Consider the following 23,637-nt stretch of genomic DNA (forward strand, 5'->3'; position numbering starts at 1 on the left):
AAAACAGTTTATTGGGATACTTGGCGTGCCTCAAGAAGAAAGTCCAACTCCACTCTTTATCTTTCTACTGAAAATTAACTACCGCTCCCAGTTTCAGTAATGATATCTTCATAGAGTCAAAACAGTAAGATATATCGGTAAGATATCCCGCATGGCTATTAGGTGGTCGTATGCGTCTTTGGCGCAGAAGACCCAGGTTCGGTTCCCAGTGGGAGCTCATGTGATTCGGAATCGGGTCCCACATTAACTTATAGGTAAATGGTCCATACAACCTCGGTGCTGAAAGCAGTGTTCGTAGGTTTTCTTAAGAAAATTTCCGCGACCAACACAAAATTTTCCCTTTCCTTTCAAAATTTCCCTACTTTCTTGAGAGTCCAATTCCTATAACAAAAGTTATGGGATTAGGTTAATTTAGCTATATTAAGAGAAGTTCCAATCACATTTGCTTTTTGTTTCTATTGTTTTTACTTTTTCCTTCACTTTATTTAAACAAAAATAACACAAATTCACGCAGCCAACAATTGATTTAAATCATGATACTTTGAAGACAGACACACATCTATATATTCATACAAAACATACACAAACTATTGCTATTCTTTCGCTTTCTTTCTGAAGAACAAAGCAAAATTTAAGCATTTATTTTGGTCAATCAGTCAGCGAGAGAATTTCCCTGGATTTTTTTTTTACTTTTTACTGAAAAAATTCCCTTTTTCCCTTTTTGCTAAATTTACCTATGAAATTTCCCTACGTTAGGGAAATTTCCCTCAAAATACGAAGACTGGCTGAAATTGGTGTTAAACTACAAGTGCATCAATGAAATAAATAAGTATTCACCAAAAACGAATAAAAAATATCACTAAAGTGAATACTTTAATAATTGTGTAATTTGTTTTCATAATAGGGGGCGCGGTGGCTCAGTGGTAGAGCGTTCACCTACGGTGCTTGGGATCCCTGCTTCGATCCCTGATCGCGCTGTGTGGACTTTGTGGTGGACAAACACCGTGCTCGTGGGTTTTCTCGGGGTTCTTCCGTTTCCTCCCATTTTTTTTCATTCCACCATTTCACTCATCTCTCATCATCGCCGTCTCCTTTAGCCTAACCGGCATAATCGTAGGACGTAAAACTTAAAGATTTCATCTTTTTTGTTTTCATAATAAATCTCTACAAATCCTTCAGTAACTGAAACTATTGATTTGTTTGACCGGAGCATACTGAACTGGATTCACAATTATCTATAATATTACAGTGCTGATGGTGCTATGAGGCACTTAATATGTTATCTAGTAGGAAATACTAGGAACAGTATTTTATAAGCGTTTCTAAAAATCTATAATTACCGTCAATGTGATGTCTCTCTTGAAGCTCAATCAGTAGTTAGGATAAATATTAAAATTTTATATTATAGCAATATATTTTCGATCTTTTTTTTAGAAAAAGAACATAATGATAAAAAAGTTATACCCGGAAATTTCATCTTATGAATCTCTTTTGCAATCCAATCAATGCTAATTACTGAAGCAATTAAAGCATTAAAAAAAAAAAAAAGATTTGCTCCATTACCAGACGAATGCCACAGACTCGGGTGGGGTGCTAGCGGCGACCATTCGTCATTGACAGTGCTTCAATCATATCACTGATTTCATGTAATTTCTAACCATTGTATTTGTTTTCTTTTAATAGTAATTGTTTTTAATAGATATATTCATTACATTTTAATTAGTATCTGAGAGATAGCGAAACAAACAAGAGAGATCTGCAATGTTAATAAATAAAACTGTCAAGTACTGTTTTAAAAAGATTAAATGTCACATTTATGTTACAATAATAATTATTTCCAGAGGGATGGGACCAAGTGAGATAGACTTTTTTTTTTATTATTTTTATTTTTATTTTTTTTTACAGACGATAAGTGCGCATGCAGGTTGAGTCAAAAGTTAATAACCGTAACATGAAATTGATAGAACCAAGTTGATTGTAGGGCAACATAGGGTTTGTTGGCTTATCAGAGAAAGAGTTATTTCATGGCAGTGTTTCCACCTTGGTAGCTTGTCGATAGTAAACCGTAGCTATTTAAGGAAGAGTGAAATACATATTTGTTTTTCTTAATTTTTATTTATTGAACAAATTCTCAGATACAGCATACTTTTTTTTTCATTTTACACAAGGAAACGTTAACAAACAGGAAAAAGTATCAACAACTATAAAAATCAGCAGTATCAATAAAGAATGAAAAGTAATATTACTTGGCCAACAGGCGTTTAATTATTCTGTCAAACACTGGCTAGCTCGAGAAAACGTCCACAACAGTTGTTAGACGATTATTATGGATCAGTATTCCGTGAAAAAGAGACCTCTGTATAAATGCCAAGCACAGATAAATGTGCTTCTGTTTTCTTTATTATGTGTCTTAGCATATATGAACATAAGATAGCAGAGCTGTTGCCTATGTACCTGTTGTCAGACGATTCACAGGTTTACAACAATATTATTGTGACCGATTACAGAAAACATAGAACATTATTCGTTACTTGGCATAAGTGCCAAAGATATTTTGCAAAGGTTTGCTCATATTAAATTACAAATACCAATGCAAATTCTCTCAGGTAGTAACTAGTTACTTCTGATATGCTCGGAAAGCGATGTCTTGGTGCTGAATTAACACACAAGTAACACGCTAAAGTGGTATTCATTTTGTATTGTTTCAATACCACATTTTTTGCTGTGCAAGAGTTCCTCCTTAGGTAATATCCCAAGTAAGGGAAAACGGAAGTGTACTATTGCAATAAAGAAATTAAGAATAAAGACTTGTAATTAAATCCAACATTTAACTTCAATTTCATGCTTGCAAACTATGGTGTATATATGTAGTGGAAATCTTATCTATCGATTGTGTCCGTCCATCCATCTAATTCCATGTGTCAGAGCAAAAACGCAAAGAGACAGCCAAAAATAATAGATACGGAATCAGTTTTCCTAAAAAAGCTTGCATCTATATTAAGGTGGTTCGAAAAAAGTTTAAAAATAATTGAAAATGGGTAGTGCGTAAAAGTTGCTAGCAGTGGCAGACTTTGCACAAAAAAAAAAAAAAAAAATGGAATTTTTCGGACCTCCCATTAGCCTGTCGCATCCGCCTCGAAAATTTAAGATTTTGTCAAAACGGCAACTCGCTTAACTCTAGAGAAACGTCAACTATGACGGGTTCTGGTTGTCTATAATAGAAGGCAAGAAATGTTCAGAGCATAAACTTAGTCTTATTGACGTTAAAGACTCTTTTTAGAATACCTTAAATATATAAATAGTGAGTTAGAAAAGACGTATTACTAATGATCGGTGATTCTTCCAGACATGTTTTACGGGGGGGGCACTGCCCTCCCCGGAGCTCTGAGCGTGCTCCCCCGAAGACACCAAAATAATACGTCTATAGTATAATAATAAATAGAATAGTACCCGCAGTGCCCCTTCCAGAATGTTAAGAGTGCCACCCCGGAACATTTTTTGTGAAAGAACGACTGCCTATGATATGATACCTATGAAGGAACAAGCAATAGTGGTGTCAGACAAATGATCATCGGGTAAGTAGACTAAACATTAGTGCCTTGCTCGCAAAATACCAAGCAAGAAGAGAACAAATAGCTACAAGAGAAGCTAAATTGAAAATAAGTGCAATTGATCTTCACGACACTGGCCCTTCAGGAATCCTGACACGAGTAAAGGAAGTTCTATCATCTGAAGATTCGTCCGGTGAAAGGGTCGAATCTGACAGTACATCTTAATCAAATTTTGAGCCCGAATCTTCAATTAAAGGTCAACATCAGACACGAATACCTCTCCATTGCCCGGTTCGCTGATTATCGAGGTGGAACTTCAACACATGAAACAGTATTAATCGCTTCATTTGTTTTAAGACTTTGGATATGGAACCGGAGACTGTGACAGGCTTGTTATAGACAAATGCAAAGTTGCTAGAGAAAGAAATTAAATTATCTGTGTATTAAAGTGGGTTACTGTCACCACGGCATGGCACGTCCTCAGGTTGCGGATCGAGAAGGCCTCTAGATATAGAGGTTAGCTGCGAATATACTGAATAAGCAGTCACGAACAGACGAGTAGGAGTGGTCCTCCAGCTTGGGGGGTTGGGTAAAGCTAACAACCTCATCCTGTAAAAAAAGACACTTGTTCAAAACATTCAGAAATTTGAGAACAAGATCCAGAGACGAATATTCGGACCCAAGAGGAACGGGAAGGTGGAATGGCGGAAACTTCATAACGAGGAACTACATAATTTATATGGTTTACCCAACATTGTTAGGGTCGTCAAGTCTAGGATGCTTAGGTGGGCAGATCATGTAGCTAGAATGGAAGAAAGTAGAGACGCTTTCAAAGTCTGGACTGGAAGACCAATCGGAAGACCTAGGAGCAGATGAGAGGACAATGTTAAGATGGATCTCTCAGAGATAGGAATACAAAGTAGAAACTGGATCCAATTGGCTAAGGATAGAAGTCAGTGGAGAGCTTTTGTGAACGCGGCATTGAACCTCCGGGTTCCATAGGCCATAGAGTTAGTTAGTTAGTTTAGCTAGAGAAAGAAAACATATTAGGCAAATCTTTGCGAGAAAAAGACAATCTTAAATTATGAAAGATTAAAAGCATATATTTTAAAGGACGAATGGACAAAACATCGTATCAGGAAAAGAAAGGTGTAAAATACTATTGAGGTGAAAAATATGAAGAACATGTAACCATTTTGGAGAATGCGGGATCACGTTATTTAGGACACGTTACCCCTGAGTCAGGACAAGAAAGTGAAATAGCCAAATCACTGGTGAACTATTTAAAAAGCGGTGAAGTCGGTATGTCTCAATTGGTGGCTGTTGTGTGAGACGGGACAGCAGTAAATACTAAAAGATAGAATGGTGATGTAGCGCGTCTCGAGAAAACCTTAAATAACTTAAATAAAGAAGTTCATTCGTCCTGCCTACTGCATACAAACGAATTACCGTTAAAACATCTGGGAAATATCTTGGATGGTGTAACAACATGGCCAAACACCTTCCTGGGACCCATAGGTGCCCAGTTAGGAGACTTGGAAAAGAGAGAAGCTGTAAAATTTCGCCCAATTAAAGTAGTATGGGTAATGGAGATGCAAAAAACATCTTATATCAGTGCTGATCAGAAGTATCTATTTGAAACATTTGCTTCCAGACTAGTACGATTTTACTCACCGGTATGGTTTGGAATTCGTCAACAGCCTTCATGCACAGGAGCCATACATCTTTGGAATATCATCTGCTTCTCGAAGTTTTTACCATGGATATAAGAAAAATAATCTACAATGTCATTCTTAATTCTTTGCACATCCAGAAAATTTGCTTGTAGCGATGATTTCTGACCCCAGCAGTAGTTTGGAGACGGATCAAGGAAACTCGTGCACAGATACAGAAAAGCCGAAGAAGATTTGTGAATTTGTTGTTCCCCGGTTAAGATTTGAAGCGGCCTACTACCATGAAATGATCGACTAGTTTGCGACCGATGCAACAGAGCCTCCCATCACCAGGACGTTATCAGATGTAGAAATAGAGGACAAAATTCAAACCTGCGTGATGGTAGACGAATCTGCAGTAATGTTTCCATGCGACACGTAAGCCGTCGAGCGAACTATAAATTTAGTGATAGAAGCAGCATTCAAAGTCTATGGTTTCAACAATACAGAGACGATAATAGGCGACACTAGAATCGAGAAAACGAATGCCCATATTTGATTCAAAGAAGGACTTAACTCTCTAAAACTTATAACTAAAAGCTGTATTGACAGACTGACAAGGGAACATCTTATATTGACAGTAGCATTGCCCAATCAAATAATGCGCAGTCGATCGAGGACTGAAGAAAAATGAGAAATCCATACAAAAATTACATTTTTTAAATACGTAAATTACATTTCTTTTCGGGACTGATCTTTTAGGTTTCTTCTTCTACAGAGAGGGCAATATTTGTACATATGTTATCGCGTTGGAATCTGTGTTTCATAGGCTTTCCAATGTATTAATCATGACTGTTCGGGTCACTAGGGTCGCCATCATAAGAGTCTACAAATTCGTTCAAATTCCTGGTGGACGTACAAAGGACTTTACGTCAACTTTAGCAGACCTAGAAAATCAAATTAACGTGCATATAATGATTTATTAGGTTTTGTCACTAATTTTGTTAACACGAAATTAATTTCACTAGAAGAAAGAGATAACAAACATGAATACTTTGATTTACCCTTGAAGCTTTAACGACGCGGACGCGCATGTAAAACGAATACGCGATACATTTATTTCCACAGGAGTTTGCTTCTTCTTAGGTTATGCACTGTCAAAGAGGATAATTTCGCTGGTCCTCACTGTTGTATATGGTGTTGGTATACAATCGATGATTTTTGTAAACATTTTGCCACTTTCTTGATGCTAACAGAAAAACTTTGGTGCCAGGCTGAAGAAGTGATATTTCCTTTCGGTATGTTATTTAGTTTGAAATTGGAATAGTCATTAACATTTTGCTTCTTTGTTTTATATTGAGAATGTAGAAATTCATTATTTCCTAATAATCATTTGTTGCACTAACGTTCTGACACAGTTTTATATAAGAAAAATGACAAAATTTCTACTGGATTGGAACGAATTGTACAAACGTTTGAGCAGTTTCATGTGTTCATTTCCACTGCCCGTCAGACGCGAGCGCTTTCCCTCGTGGAGATAAAGATAGGTGGAAGGATACACTTTTTAACAAAATATATTCCCGTTTGAACATTTATTTTTTGGGAGTACCGTATATAGGCCTACATTTTACGACTGATGATGAAGTTTTTTCACTGTTGATAGTGTAATGATATAGAAAATGCAAACTAAAACATAAAAATTTGCATTTTACACTTTGGATTATACGTAGGTGGGCGAGAGAGCCATACATCGAAATTTCATGCCTAAAATGGCGAGATATGAGGTGTTGTGGAGGTACTGTTAAGGGAATAAATTAAATAGTTATGTTCTCCTGCGAATTACCAGGCCCGTATCCAAGGGAGTCTATAGGATACCCCCGTAAATTTTTACTGCCCTCTCCTAAGATTTTCACGGTAGGGTTGCAAATGAACTATAATATGGTAATGAACTTTATAATATGGTTAGATCGGGCCCCTTACATTTTTGGGCTGGCTACCGGCCTGCGAATTACACTGTAAAAAATGAGGTGTTGAAACAACACAAAATGAATACCACTTTAGCGTGTTACTTGTGTGTTAATTCAAATTCAGCACCAAGACATCGCCTTTCGAGCGTATCAAAATAACTACTTACTACCTGACATTATTTGCATGGGTATTTATCGTTTAATATGAGTAAAGTTTTGCGAAATATCTTTGGCATTTATGCCAACTAACGAATAATGTTCTGTTTTCTGTAATCAGTCACAATAATATTGTTATAAACCTGTAAATTGTCTGACAACAATTACATAGGCAACAGTTCTGCCATCTTATGTTCATATATGCTAGAAACAAGAATAACAGATAAAGAAAACAGATGGAAGCAAAGCTATCTGTGTAACTGTTGTCAGATGATTCGCAGGTTTACAACATTATTACTGTGACCGATTACAGAAAACATAGGATGTTATTAGTTACTTGCCGTAAATCGAAATATGTTTCGCAAAACTTTGCTCATACCAAACAATAAAAAAAAATGCAAATACTTACAGCCAGTAACGAGGTATTTTTGATATGCTCTGAAGGCGATGTGGTTGGTGTTGAATTGACACACAAGTAACTCGCTAAAGTGGTAGTCATTTTGTGTTATTTCAACACCTAATTTTTTGCTGTGTACGATTGGCCAAAGCTGATTCCAAGTATTTTTCTCATGTATACGAGGGTTACATAAATAGTATATAACGATATCGTTATAAGGATAAATTGCATTTCCAACGTAGCTCCCTATTAAAACCGGAAGTAATAGAGCTGTACCAATTCTGATATCAACACTAACCGCTAAAGCGATAACATATAACAGGAAGAGGTTTTTCATATGGATTCAACGTTGCATGAAGAGATTCTACCTTCCCTATATTTAAACTGTGAATGATAGAAGTTTGTATTGGAAAGCCAGCTTCAATAATGAGCTCGAGAGTAAAGTGCTAGTATACATATAGCAACTAACAGTATTTTTACATGAATTCAAAGTCCCCTCAGCCCTCGAAAAGCCTACCAACTCTACCAGCATATTTTTATTAAAACCATAAGTGGTTTTTCTATTTTGGCTTCAACATTGATCTCTACAGTCTAAAATGGTAAGAAATAGAGACTAATTTTAAAAAAACAATTTAATATGTGAAATATCCATTCTTCGCAAGGGTAAAAAACGTTTATGCAATTTTTTAAAAAAAAAATTCTTTGCCCCTTTAGGATAGGCGTTTCAATGAATGTGTAATGATAAGAAATCCGTAAGATATTCTACTTTTGCAATAAATTTTGAAACACCTATCAAGGCACCTTTCAATTAACGTGATATGGTAAACTTCTAGGTTAAGGTCGGAACTACGATAACTACGGATTATAATGCAATCTCGGTCATTTTAGACATTTTATTTCTTATTTATTTATTTATTGTCGATCGAGGGTGAACTTGGATTTAAACGGAATTGGAGATGTCACTATTCATTTCAATTACCCCAAAGACTATGAATTCGTCATTATATTACAGATGCTAAAAGTTTGTTCTAGATTGTATGTCTTGTATAACAAGTTTGCTTGAAAATTTGAGTCAAATGAAGTGGCCATACCTAAACTAACCGAGTATTTTGAAAACTTGAAAGAAATTCGTTTCCGCGAAAGAATTACAAAGCAGGAGAAGCGTTGGGCAAGTCTGTTAAACTTCGAATGGACTGTGTTTAAAAATAAGGCAGGTAGTATGAAAAAAACTCAAATTGTTTCCTTTAATATCAAACCAAGTTACTTGGGAAACTACCCTCGTAAGTTCTATCTTCATTCTCATCCTTCTACCGAGACCGAAAGTGATAGACATTTTGTAGGACTTCCTGTTTTACTGTTGTAACTTCTTAAGTGTGACCAGATTCTGACAAGCGGAAAGTAATACACAAATGTAATTGTATATCATAGTTTACTGCGTCGACAATACACATGTCCTTATTTCGTTTAAGGTGAACCTTAATTAATCATTCGTTTTCTATATTAAAAAAATACTGAACAAAAGTATTAAAGCTATTCAACGCAACTCCAAATGCTTTGATGAATTACAAAATGGTTTATTTTTACGAACTGTCAATGAAAATTGGCGTAGATCTAAACACTTTTTAAAATCGATTTTCGGAGCGTAGGATTATTTTAACGAATGAGGGAAAATTTAGACCGGCTCGTGAAATTCTACTTAACTTGGTTAGCATTACAGTCACAAGTTGAAAAAGAAATCTTTCCTCCCTTACCGATATCTCAACAAACTCTTCTCAGTAAAAATGTATTGCAAAACAATAGTTTGTTGATTGTTCTCCTTCCATAATCTTTCGAAGAGTGTTAAAAACACAGCGGTTCATCATTCAGGAAAAGAGTACCTTTGATTCAAAATATTGTGAATAAAGAATGAAACATTAAAATATTATAAATAAATTAACTCAAAACATTTCGCAGAACATTTTTAAAACGGGGATATTTTTTCTCGATTTTCTAGCTGTGTGCGCAACACGCAGGACAGCTCTTTGAAAAACAGTACTGTACTGAAAAAATCAGTACGTCTGGTCACCTTAAACTTCTTAGAGTTAAAAAGCGATAAGATATAACGATAAGTTTTAAATATAGATTTAACATCTTAATGTGCAGGTGAGTGATATCAGCTCAGATAGATCAGATGCGTACTTATAGGTTACTTATAAATCATCACATAAGTAGGGAAATCTTTCAATGTGTGTGTTTACTATTAGGAATAAGCTTGATGTATACAGACGTTTCCCATTTCTTATAAGGAATTCTAACGTTTTCTAACAAATTCTTATTATATAAGGAATACAGTTCAATACTCCATATATATAGCAATTGACAACTTCTTTCCAAGTCCAATATTAAGGATGCTAGTCAAGAGTGGTCTTTTCTTGTTGAATATTTCGTTGGCTATGACACTTCTTGACTTGACCTCTTTGGTGCAGTAGGTATGTCTTATCAATATAATTCAAAAATTCAAAGAATTCTTTTACTCAATTAGACATAAATATAGGTCCAAAGTAGGAAACAAAAAGTAAATTTTGGCAGCAACGAATACGGAATGTGTCGGGAAGAAATCAAAAGTGTTAGGTCTTCAGTTGAATGATTAGTTGTTTTCGAACTAATGTGTGCTGCGGTGTATTGTTTTCTGCTAATACTAAGAAACGCGAAATATACTTACAATGAAATGTGCAGGAAATGTATATACCAAGTTTTGTATTGATAGACGGAATAGATATGAGGGAAAAACTTGTATACCAATACACGCTTTCCCCTCATACTTATTCCATCTATCAATACAAAACTTGGTACACACATTTCTTATCCCCTATAGTATTTTTTAGATACATTTGGATTGTGTACCTTTAGCAGGGGCAACTCCAGAGGGGTCCAAAGTTGATTCTGAGGACTGGGGAGAGAACAGTTGTTTCTGGGGAGAGGGGAGGGACTTCTGGAGGGAAATTTTCCGTCATGTTTCCAATTTTCGCTGTTCAAGTACATTATAGGCCCAAATACATAGCATCTCTGGAAAGTTTGTTTCATGCTGAAGAGAATGAACTATAAACCATGACTTTCCAATGAACAATGTTGGTGCAATGGCTATTTCACTGCGAGTCTACTATTTTCTTTATATTAACAGGGTCAATGGGCCCCAGGGACTTACTCCGTTGTTCATAGCACCTAATGTTTTGTGCACGAACGTATCGTTGTTATGTTTATCGAATGGACTAAGTTTGATTCGGGTGTCCGGATGACAGGTTCATTTCCTTTCCTTGTTAGAAACAATACATCGCAGCACACAATATTCGAAACACAAGTGACCATGGAACTGATGGTTCTTGACACTACCGACTTTCCATCGTCGTATTGTCTACTTTGGGCTGGCATTTAAGTCAGAGCATACCTGAGAATTGTGACGCTGGGTCCAAAATATGGTTACCTTGCTCTTTATTAGAATGAATTGAAAAGTTTATTTTGGATTAATAGACATTTTAAAAGACATTTTTCCTCTCTTGGCTTGTCACAGCTAGCAACAGAGAAAGGAAATGCGCAAAACCTTTGAAGGCAACTGACGTTGCTTGTAATGCGCAATTTTCATAGGAAGTTTACTTGTTGAAGGTTATACATAGTCACCATACAGGATACACAATGCTTAATCATGATTTTGACAACGCATTAATGTGCGGAAATTGGTAAAATAGTTAAGGATCTATGGACAATTCTAGAATTCATGACATTGAATTCTTCCGGCTATGACTGAATGTGTTGTCTACGTGTGTACATGTGTGTCCTCGTATCCTGGGTGTGGTAGGAGGACCAATCAGAATGCAAAAGAGCAATAGGTTTCCATATTTAGGGATCTGACGCAAAAGGATGCCCTGACTGTTACAAGTTTGGGTGTGTCCCTCGAAAATAATAAAAAATGACCTCAAGGTCTAAATCAGAGATTCGAGACTGCTTTCATCCACAGAACGTCGGTTGCGTGTAATCAGAGAGTCGTCGAAGTTTCTAAGAGTTACGAGACTACTGCAAGGTATGTATGAGCAATTATTGCATCATTAATTTCATGATTAGAGATTTCATGCAGTTCCTTAAAATGTTCTGTCTACCCACAGTAAAACTTTAAGATCTGTTGTCGCATACGCGCATTTTATCACTCATCTCCAATAAGGTAGTTACCTGAATTCTCTGTCATACCAATTACTTAAATTTTCTATCTGTCAGATCAATATCTGATCAATCTGTCAATTTATAAAATACACTATCAAATAATTTGCATTATTTCTTATGTTGTTGTATGCTACCAGATTAAGCATGTAATAAAACTTAAATATTTTAAAAGTTTATGTTGTTATTCCCCTAGATTAATCCACTATTCCCATGAAAATCATGGTGTAAATTAGTTATAATTCTTTTGTGACAACCGCTAAGATATAGCGTGAGTAGTTCTCTGAAATATATGGACATTAACGAGCTAAGTAAACTGAAAGAGACCTGCACATTCGTCACAAAATTCTATGGGAGTATGTCAGAAAATTTTGCTATGTGGAAAATTTCTTGTGCACCAATTGCACTTTCCTGAAACAAGCATTTGTGTATGGTGCATTTATGAATTTCTTTAAGCTGGTATGGTTTGCCACTCCACGATTTCTCGAATTCGAATTAGCACAAGTTGAAATTTAGCTCCTCTACAATTTTGGACAACCGTAGTTCTCCAACTATGCTCTTTTACTTTACAGCTCAAAAGGATTTCTTTTCTTATTTTGATGTGACAAATCACTTTTTTTCAGTTGTGTCAATATAGTTCATTAATATTCTGTATATTATTCAAGAGGAGTTTAAACTAGAAAACCTTCCTTTGCTTACGCCAGTGTCTAAATATATTTGAAGAAAACATCAGTGAGATATTAAACCATTAAAATTCAAGTTCATTTCGCAAAAAAGAAAAAAATATGCAAATCAACTCCATTATGTATTCAATATACTTTAACACAAAAAATGCAAAACGCTTAAAGGTAATAAAGAATTCTTTTTAACTTAATTCTTAACCATTAAACGCTCATTGACGCAACTGCGGAGAGGGGGAGTATCATAGAGGAGGGGAAGTGTAACGTTCGTATATTTCTGTTCTTTGTGCATCAATTTTTTGGGGGGACCATTCCCCCCTTTAGAAATACACTTATAAAAATTGGTATGTGAAGCAATGAAGTAGTACACTACATTATGATACCCTGTATATGTACTTGTTGCTTGTAGGTTGAGGAGGGGGGCAAAGTTGGCCAATTTTTTGACTCTCATTTTTTTACGTAAATTACATTGATTTTCGTAAATATTTCTTTTTTCTTCTTCTACAAATAGGGCGGGAATTGTACAAGTATTATCTCGTTGGAATCTGTGTTCTATAAGCTTTCCAACGATGTATACATCATGTCTTTGTGATAATTAGGAGGGCCGCCAACGTGAGAGTCCACGATTTCGTTCCAATCACCAGCTGGCGTAGGAAAGTTCATGTTAATATATTAAAATATACTCTATACATAAAACGAAAGCTGCAACTTTTGCTATATCCTTAGGTAAATTTCCGAGAGATATAAGATATTTATGAACTGATAAGTCATTTCTCAAACTTCTTCGTTTCATAATCGTTACACCCAGTACCAATAGAGTTGTTCCAGAATAAAACCGAAGACCGTTAGTCAATACAGCTAAACCCAGTGGACAATTACACGTGGATGAACTCCTTTTAACGTCGCAAGTGACCTGCAAAAACTCACACGAGGCAAGTCATTCACACATGCTGGTTGGTTGGCTTTGGTAATTTTTCACTGAACAACACTCCGGCAATTTTTGACTTCAAACGTTTCAATGATCTCGTACAAACAAGGCACGATCATTTCGACTGCTGCAAGCGAAAAGTGTTAACGACAAGAGTTCTTTCAGACAAACAACCCTAAAGCACCATTGTCAACCTGAATCTCCAGTTTCTGTTTCTGTTCTTTCCTATACAGAACTAACTCTGCTAGAATTTTTACAATTCCCTTTGGATTGGCCACAATATTGACCAAATCAACAAGCTGAATCTGTGTCTGTGAATGTTGAAGGTTGTTGTCTCATAGTGAAGAAGTTCAGGATCTAATTCCAGATTCGTCATTTCTGTCTGAGAGTTTTCTTAAGCCAATGAGTAATACGTGCTTCAAGAATTAGATTTCTAATTTGATAATGTCTCCTTTAAATCATCTATCTGTTAATTTTTCAGGTACTTAATTTGGTTCGCTAATAAATTTCTTGCTTTCCTCTTCTTTCTTTACCTTCCATTCCGTACATGTTTCTTTGCTTGAACGCCTGCCTCTCTTTAAGCCCGAATCATTCCTAAAATTCTTGTTTTAATTTATCGTATCATCTGTACACCTGCTATGCATGAATTTCACTAACGCAAAAGTTATCGCAAAGTATCATGGATCTAATGACACTGACTGTGAAAGTACCTCCTCTTCTTTGTCCTTCACGTGTCAATAGAGTCATGGATAGAAAACGTGCACCTTCATATTTTGCTCCTAAATTGTTGGATTCTGAGAACTACGCCTCATTTCTGCAATCTCGCCCTTGATAGCTTTCCGGTGCTCTTCATCCGAAAGTTTTCAAATGACTGCAGATATCATTGTTTTAAAGTCGTTCTAATCTGTTCGGGTTTTACTGTAGACTTCCATCTTAATACATCCGTACAGCTAATGGTTTTGGCTTTTTACGTAGCAAAGTGCGAATCAAATTCAAATTTACAAAGCAATTTGTACTTTGTTTTGAATTTTCTGTAGTGTAGAAAACTACTACTACTACTACTACTATTCAGTTATTCATTTAACAGTTTTGTGTGGACGTGAAATAATAAACATTAAGAGAAAATTACGTACAAGAAATATAATAAAAGCAAAAGTGAAAAATTAATGACAATTATACTTTCAAAAGTAATGTTTGTCAATTTACAGATTGTCTAACTGATGGCTGGTTTTGAATATGCCAAGATGACGCTTCTTATTAATCCCTGAATCCGTAATGCCTTAAGAAATAACTAATTAGCATTACGCAGTCCACGAAGTAAATTTTCAATTTTGGCAACAATTTACTAACTCTTTTTGTATTGATATACTTGGCGCATTCATTTTGGTTTTGCATTTTTTTAAAAACACACTAAACTCAACATTACCATTCTTTCATCATTTGAATAAAGGGAAGGAGAGCAGAGCAAAATTTAACTGCATCTGGTTCAATGCCATCAAACAACTACAAAAATAAAAGAAGGTACAAAGAAAGTGGACTGTTGAAGTTTTGCGGATTTTGCTAGTGCCTAATTGAAACGGGAACACTCTCAGAAGATCTTAAACTGATAAGACTAATACACAAAAAAGGATCAATTACTGACCCAGGAAATTATCGTCCTATTTCTATTTAATCTGTTTTCTTTAAAATTTTGGAAAAAGTAATGTATAACAGATTAGTACCCTTTCTGGAAAAGAATAATATCAAATTTGGTTTGAGGAAGTGCAGATCAATTAACACTGCTGTAGTTGCTTTTCGAAGTGATATAAATAAAGCAAGAGAGATTGCAGAAATAAAATATATGGAATTTTTCTGGATCTCATGAAAGCCTTTGACCTTGTTAATCACAAAATTCTATTAAATAAATTACACAGTTATGGTATTAGAGGTCATGCTAATTTATAGTCCCAATCATATTCAACTAACTGCATGTAGTATGTGAAATAGGAACAACCAAGTCAGATGTAACACACGTTAAGCATAGAGTTCCACAAGGATCAATATTAGGTCCTATACTTTTCCTAATATGCGTATATTAACGATCTTCCCGGTTATATTTTTCCTAACAAAAGCGTCCTTTCTGCTGATGATACAAACATTTTAGTTGACATCCCAAATAAACCTTGCTCGGAGGAATACATATTTAAGAACACGACAGATAAATTTACAGAATTGGTAATAGCAAACCAACTGAACTTAAATACAGCGAAAGCAACAATAATAAATTTTAATGAGAGAATGAAATATACATCAAATACTCATAGACGGAGAACTCATTCAGGTATCTGAAACTTATAAATTTTTAGGATTAAAAGTAGATTCTAAGTTAACATGGGATGAACATGTGAATGATTTGTTGAAGAAATTAAACGCGAGAATCTACCTTATTCGTAAACTTAGTAAGATTCTAACTACGGAAACATTGAAAACAATTATTTCTCATTCATCCAGACAATTTTATCGTACGGAATCATTTTCTAGGGTAATACCTGTCATGTGACAAAAGTATTTACAATGCAGAAGTAAGTCCTACGAATAATGCTATCAGTTATGTTTTTAATACACCAAGTAGACCACTGTTTCAGAAACTAAAAATATTAAAATTGCCATGTATACACATTCTCGAAACAACAACATTTATACATATGAATAAAACAAACTTCGAACTCAATTCGGACCTACATCAATACAAGATTAGAACAACTAGTCATATTCGGACCTACATCAATACAAGATTAGAACAACTAATCATATTTGGACCTACATCAATACAACACTAGAACAACTAATCATATTCGGACCTACATCAACACAACACTAGAACAACTAATCATATGCGGACCTACATCAATACAACACTAGAACAACTAATCATATTCGGACCTACATCAATACAACACTAGAACAACTAATCATATGCGGACCTACGTCAATACAACACTAGACAACTAATCATATTCATATACAAAATTTTCGTTTAACAAAAACTCAAAATTCGTTACTCCACATAGGAATAAATCTGTATAATAAATTTCTAAATTGTGCCAAACAAATGCCAAACTTTGCAGTTTAAAAGACAGCTCAAGTTGTTGCTACATAAACATATTTTCTATAGTTTAGAGGAATACTTTCAATCTGATCTTTCTGTATAATTTCGATATGAAGATTTATTTGAATGTAGAGACATATAGAGCAAGATATAATTATTTTTGTAAATACACTTTTAGTTTAGTATTACTGTTACCCATATATTTTGAATGTATAATGCTTATACCATTAATTCTTGTATTGTAATTCTTCTACTGTAATAATCTATATCTTCACGAAGCCATGCACCCAGAGTTCTTAAGGCGGAAAACGAAATAAGTAAATAAATAAATAAATAAATAAAATAAATTTCCAAAAAAAAAAAAAAAAAAAAAAAAGTAAATTGCGATCTTGGATCCCGAGAACTAGTTGAAGTGCTTTTTCTTCAAGATGTTTTATAGTCTCGAAATCCATATCGCGACTTTGGGAATACTTCTATAATTAATCTCCAGTAATACGGTATCTGATCCATAATGGATGTATTGTCTTATTGAGAACCTAAAAAGCTTCTGAACGAGAAAATGAAGTTGTTAAGTTTTATTAATATTATTATTTTTCATTGAACTTATATGTGGCATCGAGACAGGCCCCTTCTCTCATGAAGGAAAGCTAATAGTACAATTTGGAGAAATGGCAGACTTTTTGTAGTATTTCTATGATTTTCTGTGGACGCAACACCGCTCTAAGAAAATGTTGATATATATATGTTCCTTCTTATTCTCATTGTTTGACTTTCGACGCAACCACAGCACAGGATTTCAATTCTACATACCACGACTCACACTGCGTCTTCTCATGAATTGACATCTTCCAATCCCACGTGATCCTTTTAGCGTGAAAGGTTACTAAATAAGAATTGATTGATTACTGTGCAACGCAAACTTTACGTCACTGAAATACAGGGTGCCCAATATACAATGCAGCCCGGAGTTTGGGATAGTAAAACTTTTGAACCTGAAGCGATGCACAAATGATGGTTATACCAAAATGAAGCTTTGTTCATGCATATATTTTTAAACTAGGAAGCAACGATTGAAGTACACTAGGAAGCTGCCAGATGTAACTGCAGGTGTATTTTTTTTTTTTTTTTTTTTTTTTTACAAAATATGTAAATTGACTCATAACTCATACGTATGGATGTTCTGTCGTTAACTTTCAGTTTGTTTAGCTGGAGTAGCTTGTAAATCTATGGAGCAGAAACAAAAAAGAATTTTTCATTTCCACCGATAACTAATCGGATGAGACCTCTGTAAGGGGGAACTATGGAAATCGTAGTTTTCTTAAAATAACACTCTGAATTAGCAACATTGCTGATGTTTCAGTGCATCAAAAAGTGTATTAAGGATCTGTCTACATTATACAACTCCTGAAAACAATGAAAAAGAAAGTTTGAAATTATCATGATAAAACTTTTACTTACATGCACCCGGCAACACTGCTACTATTACGAAACGAGTTATCAGCTCTACAGCGATGCTGGAAGTGTCCCCTTTTTGGATTCAAATGCTGTTCACACGTTTCATCATGTTGGTAACAACTTTACGAAGAGTAGAAGTGTTAATGTTCTCAATGGCACAGCGAATGTTCGTTTCCTGGTCATGCATAGTTCGAGGATTGCTCTTGTATATCCCTTGCTTTAATGAGCTTCCTCGTGGTTAAGCGGTTAGCTTACGCGCCTTTGGCGTGGGAGACACGGGTTCGATTCCCGGCGGGAGCTCATGTGGTTCGGATTCCACGTTAATCAGTAGGTCCACATAGTCTCGCTGGTGAACGGGATATTAAACTCAAAATCAACTCAACCTCTTGCTTTAAGTAGTCCCATAGAAATGAATAGCAGTGTTGCCGGGTGCATGTAAGTAAAAGTTTTATCATGATAATTTCAAACTTTCTTTTTCGTTGTTTTCAGGAATTGCATAATGTAGACAGATCCTTAACACACCTTTTGATGCACTGAAACATCAACAATGTTGCCAATTCAGACTGTTAATTTATAAAAACTGCGATTTTCCTTGTTCTCCCTTACAGAAGCCTCATTCGATTAGTTGTCGGTGGCAATGAAAAACTACTTTTTCTGCTCCATAGATTACAAGCTACTCCAACGAAAGAAACTGAAAATTAACGACAGAACATCCATACGTATGAGTTATGAGTCAATTTACATGTTTTGAAAAAAAAAAGATTTACACCTTTTTTTACATCTGGCAACACTGTGTGGTTCCTAGTGTACTTCAATCGTTGCTTCCTACTTTAAAAGTATGTGCATGAACAAAGCTTTGTTTTGATATAACCATTATTTGCGTATCACTTCAGGTTGAAAAGATCTATTATCCCAAACTCCAAGTTGCATTGTATATTGGACAGCATGTATATCTGTTTCAGTCTTAGTTAATTGAAATATGGAAAGGAATTACAGAAAAATCTACACCAGGCCAGTAGCTAGAATATTATGACAGGGGAGGAAGAAGAGATAATTTATTGGGTGGGATAAATTGAGTTAACCTAACATTGATATAAATAGAAACGAACAAATGAACATTTCAGGGGGCGATTGAAGATGCTCGGTTTACCCAATGGGTACATTTTCTATGGGACTGCTCTGCACTATCACAATTAGGACAAAATTTTACTCTTAGATAGTTGAATGAGTCATGCTCTGCTGATGGAAGAATATGTGGTTAATAAAAATGTGACACTAAATATACGACGAAGACTATTTTTCAACGAAGCTTTACTTGCACAAGTAGATGATAACATTATAGGAAATAAACACCCACGAAAAAGGCGAATCTCTTTAGATCGTCAACTCTAAGAAAGAATTAATAAAAATGATACCGGTGCATGAAGTATTTATAAAATATTTTTACTTACAAGGCTGTCAGAGGAGACAGAAAAGATATAAGAGATAAGTAGACTTAGGATCGATATGCACTAAAAAACGGCAAAATATGCATGCACATATGCGCTAAAAATCACGAAAATATGCACTGAAAATATGCAAATATGCACTAAAAATTATATGCACCAAGCAGAAGCTAAAGTTAAATGAGGAATTTTATTAGTTTAGAGAAAAAAGTTGTATTACTTGAACTACATATACTTGGTATATAACTATGGTGTATTCATGCTACAATACACAACTGTGTAATTTTCGCTGTTTTCTGGCAAAAACCTGCATTTGTCAGTCAAAACATTATTGTACATTGAAAATATTCCTTCCGTGTCACGGGTTGTTAAGAGACAGTATTTCAAAGAAGCAATGCTACTTGCCGATAAATTTGAAATTCGTGCGTCGTTGTTCCCAGGAACACTTTAATTAGACTAGATACGAATTTTATGCCAGGATTATTGAATATGCGTTTCGAGGAAATGCTTGTCCGATTGGTCTTGGTGGCGTCTGTTTCGTTATTGAATCAAACAGTTTAAATGCACTACAAAGTCCTAATCATCGCTCTTCTAATCTCGTTATGATCTTTGAAATTGAACTGAAATTGATAAATGCAAGGTCGGTTTTAATGTTTTTAGCTCCGCAAGCGTCCAAGGCTTCTTGAATGCATTTGGTTTCTTTGAGTTCAAACAGCTTACAGCCAGTATGTGAAAATCAAAATACACCCAGTTAATGTGTATATACATATATATAAATTTACAAATAAAAAAGAATACGCCAAGTATCTGTGAATAAAGAATAAATATACTCAGAGAAGCAAATAAACATTCCTGGTATAAGCACATAATAAAACCTGCCTAGTGAAATTGAACAGGACTCGCAAAAATTTCCGTTAAAGGTTTTTAAGTTGAGGAAGATAGATCTATGAGAAAAATAAAAAATCTATGAGAAAAATAAATAAGATACATACATGTAATGGCCGTAGTAAGAAAATAAAATCTTGTACATAGGCCTACCGTATTCAATTACAGTATTTATTTATGCTACGAATTAATACACATAAAACTTACAGTGAACAACAACAACAAAAAAAAAAAAAAAAAAAAAAAAAGAAAAGAAAAAACTACATACGGCTTCAAAAGTCAAGACAAAAAAAGTAGATTATATGCTCTTTTCAGAGCTCCTCCCTGTACTTTAGTCTCCCTTTTGATCTATTGTGTATATTATGCTCCTTGTTCCATGTATCTATACTATCTAGAGAACGAGTTATTGGTATTTCGAATTTACTATTTAAATTGCATTTCGTTCAAAAACTCGCACGGTATCTAGGGGCTTACTTGGCGGTGGACTAAAGGTTAAATGTGTAGGGTAACAATTAAGCAAAGATCTTTACAGACAACGTAGTTCATATACCTAACTTCTCACAGAAATGTCTAAATTTTTTCTAAACTCTGCATTAGAGAAATTGAAAATTTACGTTAAAAAGTATATTTTAACATCGGTTGTTAGCAACATAGGTTCCGTCTAATCAAGATAATATAGCCATTATTTTTTTACCTTTAAACTCATGGGACCGTGAAATATTTCCTTTTTACTGCATTAAAAGCCCTTATTCGAAAACCTCGTTATTGTTTAAAGGAAAATAAATCACTTAAAATTACTTTTTGTAGCCAATTATGTGTAAATGCAATATTGTATCCAATATTTTCTTCTAGCGTAACATTGTCCGTTTCAAATAGCAATAATTTACAATGCATAATATTGATACTTTAAATGGAATAAAGTGATTTGAGCGAGGCATGGAACATGAATGTGAAGAAGCTAAAGTTATTGATACGTTTCGAGAAACCGAGGTGTATCAAAGCAACACAAGCTTTTATTTTAATAGTCTCCTAAACTCCTTAAAAGAAAACTTGAGAACTTATCTCAGAAAGTAACTGCTGTAACAAGTTTTAGATTTTATAAAGAAAATATTTTAATTAATTGTAGAGCTCATTTTCAAAAGGGTTGTTCATTTCTTCCCGAAATACATTCTTGAACGGTTTCTTTGGAATGAACTCTGCCGAGTATGAAAAAAAGCCAAATCTGGGTTGTTTCATAGTTGTATAAACTCCTTACCAGACTTGAAACTGCTATGAGAATATAAGAAGGCCAAAAAATTAAGCGCTTCTGAAGTTTGAGCTTTTGCTGTTGTGAGAAATAGAAATGTCCTTTTCTTTAAACAAGGTTACTTACTTTGAAAATATTACTTGTTTAGCATACACTTTGTAAAATATATTTTCTTCTTGAATTGTTAATGTCTCTCAACTTCAATCCATTGTTTCAGAAGATAACTTCTAGAAGATTTTTCGGGTCCATTTAGTTGTAGTGTGACATGTTTGTCCAAATTTTGTCCATCCAAGAAAAAAATATGTACCATTCAAATTAACAAAAGGAGCCACGGTGGCTCAGTGGTAGAGTGTTCACCTCTGGTGCATGGGGCCTCTGGTTTGATCCCAACTCGCTCCAAGTGAGCTTTGTTTCTTCGATCATCTGTAGTACGAGATCTTCAAATTTGAATTTTAACTACAGTAGGTCTGAATTTTGTCCAATTTTTGTCCACCCGAACAGCTCTGTACCATTCAAATAAATGAGAGAGGACCATTTCAAAATTTGCCACCTCAATCACCTGCAGTGCGACGTCTCTAAATTAGGGATGGGCAAAACCGGCTTTTATAAAAACCGAAAACCGGTTTCTATAAAAACCGAAACCCGAAAAACCCACATTTTCACCGAAGCCGGTTTCGGTTTTCTCCAAAACCGGTTTGGTTTTCACCGAAACTGGTTTCGGTGAAAACTTTTCGAAAACACATAAAACTATTTCTGTGGAAATGGATTCGGTATCCGGAGAACAACGAAACACCATTCTGGTCAGAAATAGAACAAATTTTGAAAAAAAAAACGGAATCGGTTTTGAAGAAAACCGAAACCGGACCAGGTAAAAAACCGAACCGGTTTTGAAGAAAACTGAAACCGGTTTCGGTGAAAAATCGAAACCGGTCTTTTGAAAATTTTCAAAAACCGGTTTCGGTTTTTCTAAAAACCGAAAAACCGGTTTTTGTGCCCACCACTACTCTAAATTCGAATTTTAACAAGTTTAAAATTGTGTTCAATTTCTGTGCATTAAAGTACTAGCAACAAAACATTTTGTACCAATAAAATAAATGAGGGAGAATCATTTCAAAAATTAGCCACTCGATTACCTGTAATGTGACATCTTCGAATTCTAATTTTAATTAGCTCAGAATTTTGGATTCGAATTGGAATTTTGTCTAATTTCCATACACATATGTACCATCAAAAGAAATTTTGCCATTCAAATCAACAAAGGAGGGTTATTTCAAAATGTTGGCCACTTCGATCACCTGTAGTGCTACATCTTCATTCGAATTTTAACTTGCTCAGAATTTTGTCCAATTTTTGTACACCCAAGAAAAAAATTTGTACCATTCAAATAAACGAGGGAGGACCATTTCAAAATTTCGGCTACTTCGATCATCTGTACGGAGACATGTTCAAATTTGAATTTTAATTAACTCAGAATTGTGACGAATTTTTGAACATTTTTGTACCATCAAGAATAAATTCTGTGGGGATGAATCACCCGCCCTTTTCGTATTTTTCTTTCACAGACATTGGAAGATATTCTAAACCGACAACAATGAACAACTTCAAGCACTTGAGTCTATTTATATTAGAAACTTGAAATTCCATTTTTTGAGGAAAGTTGTTGGTTATTAAAAATTATCGATTTGGTCGTTCCTTTAAATATGCATTTATATGCAGGGACGATAAAAACATGCACTAACCTCCAAAATATGCAAATATATGCACTATAAAACTCAGCTATTTTACTCCAAAACAGCTGAAACGAATTTCTGTTTAAAGAGCATATCAATATCACATCAGGAATAAAATATGCAAATATGCAAAAATCCGAAGTCTAGAGATAAGTAAGTGCTGAAGCGTAAAGATATACAACGTGATATCAACGTCTTTCTGGAAAAAAGATGAATGTAGTGTGTTTTGTTCCAGAAAGAAAACACAGGGTAACAAAACATGACAAGAA

Source organism: Thermobia domestica, chromosome 14 (genome assembly GCF_964235325.1).
Source record: "Thermobia domestica chromosome 14, izTheDome1.hap1.1, whole genome shotgun sequence".
NCBI lineage: Eukaryota > Metazoa > Arthropoda > Insecta > Zygentoma > Lepismatidae > Thermobia > Thermobia domestica.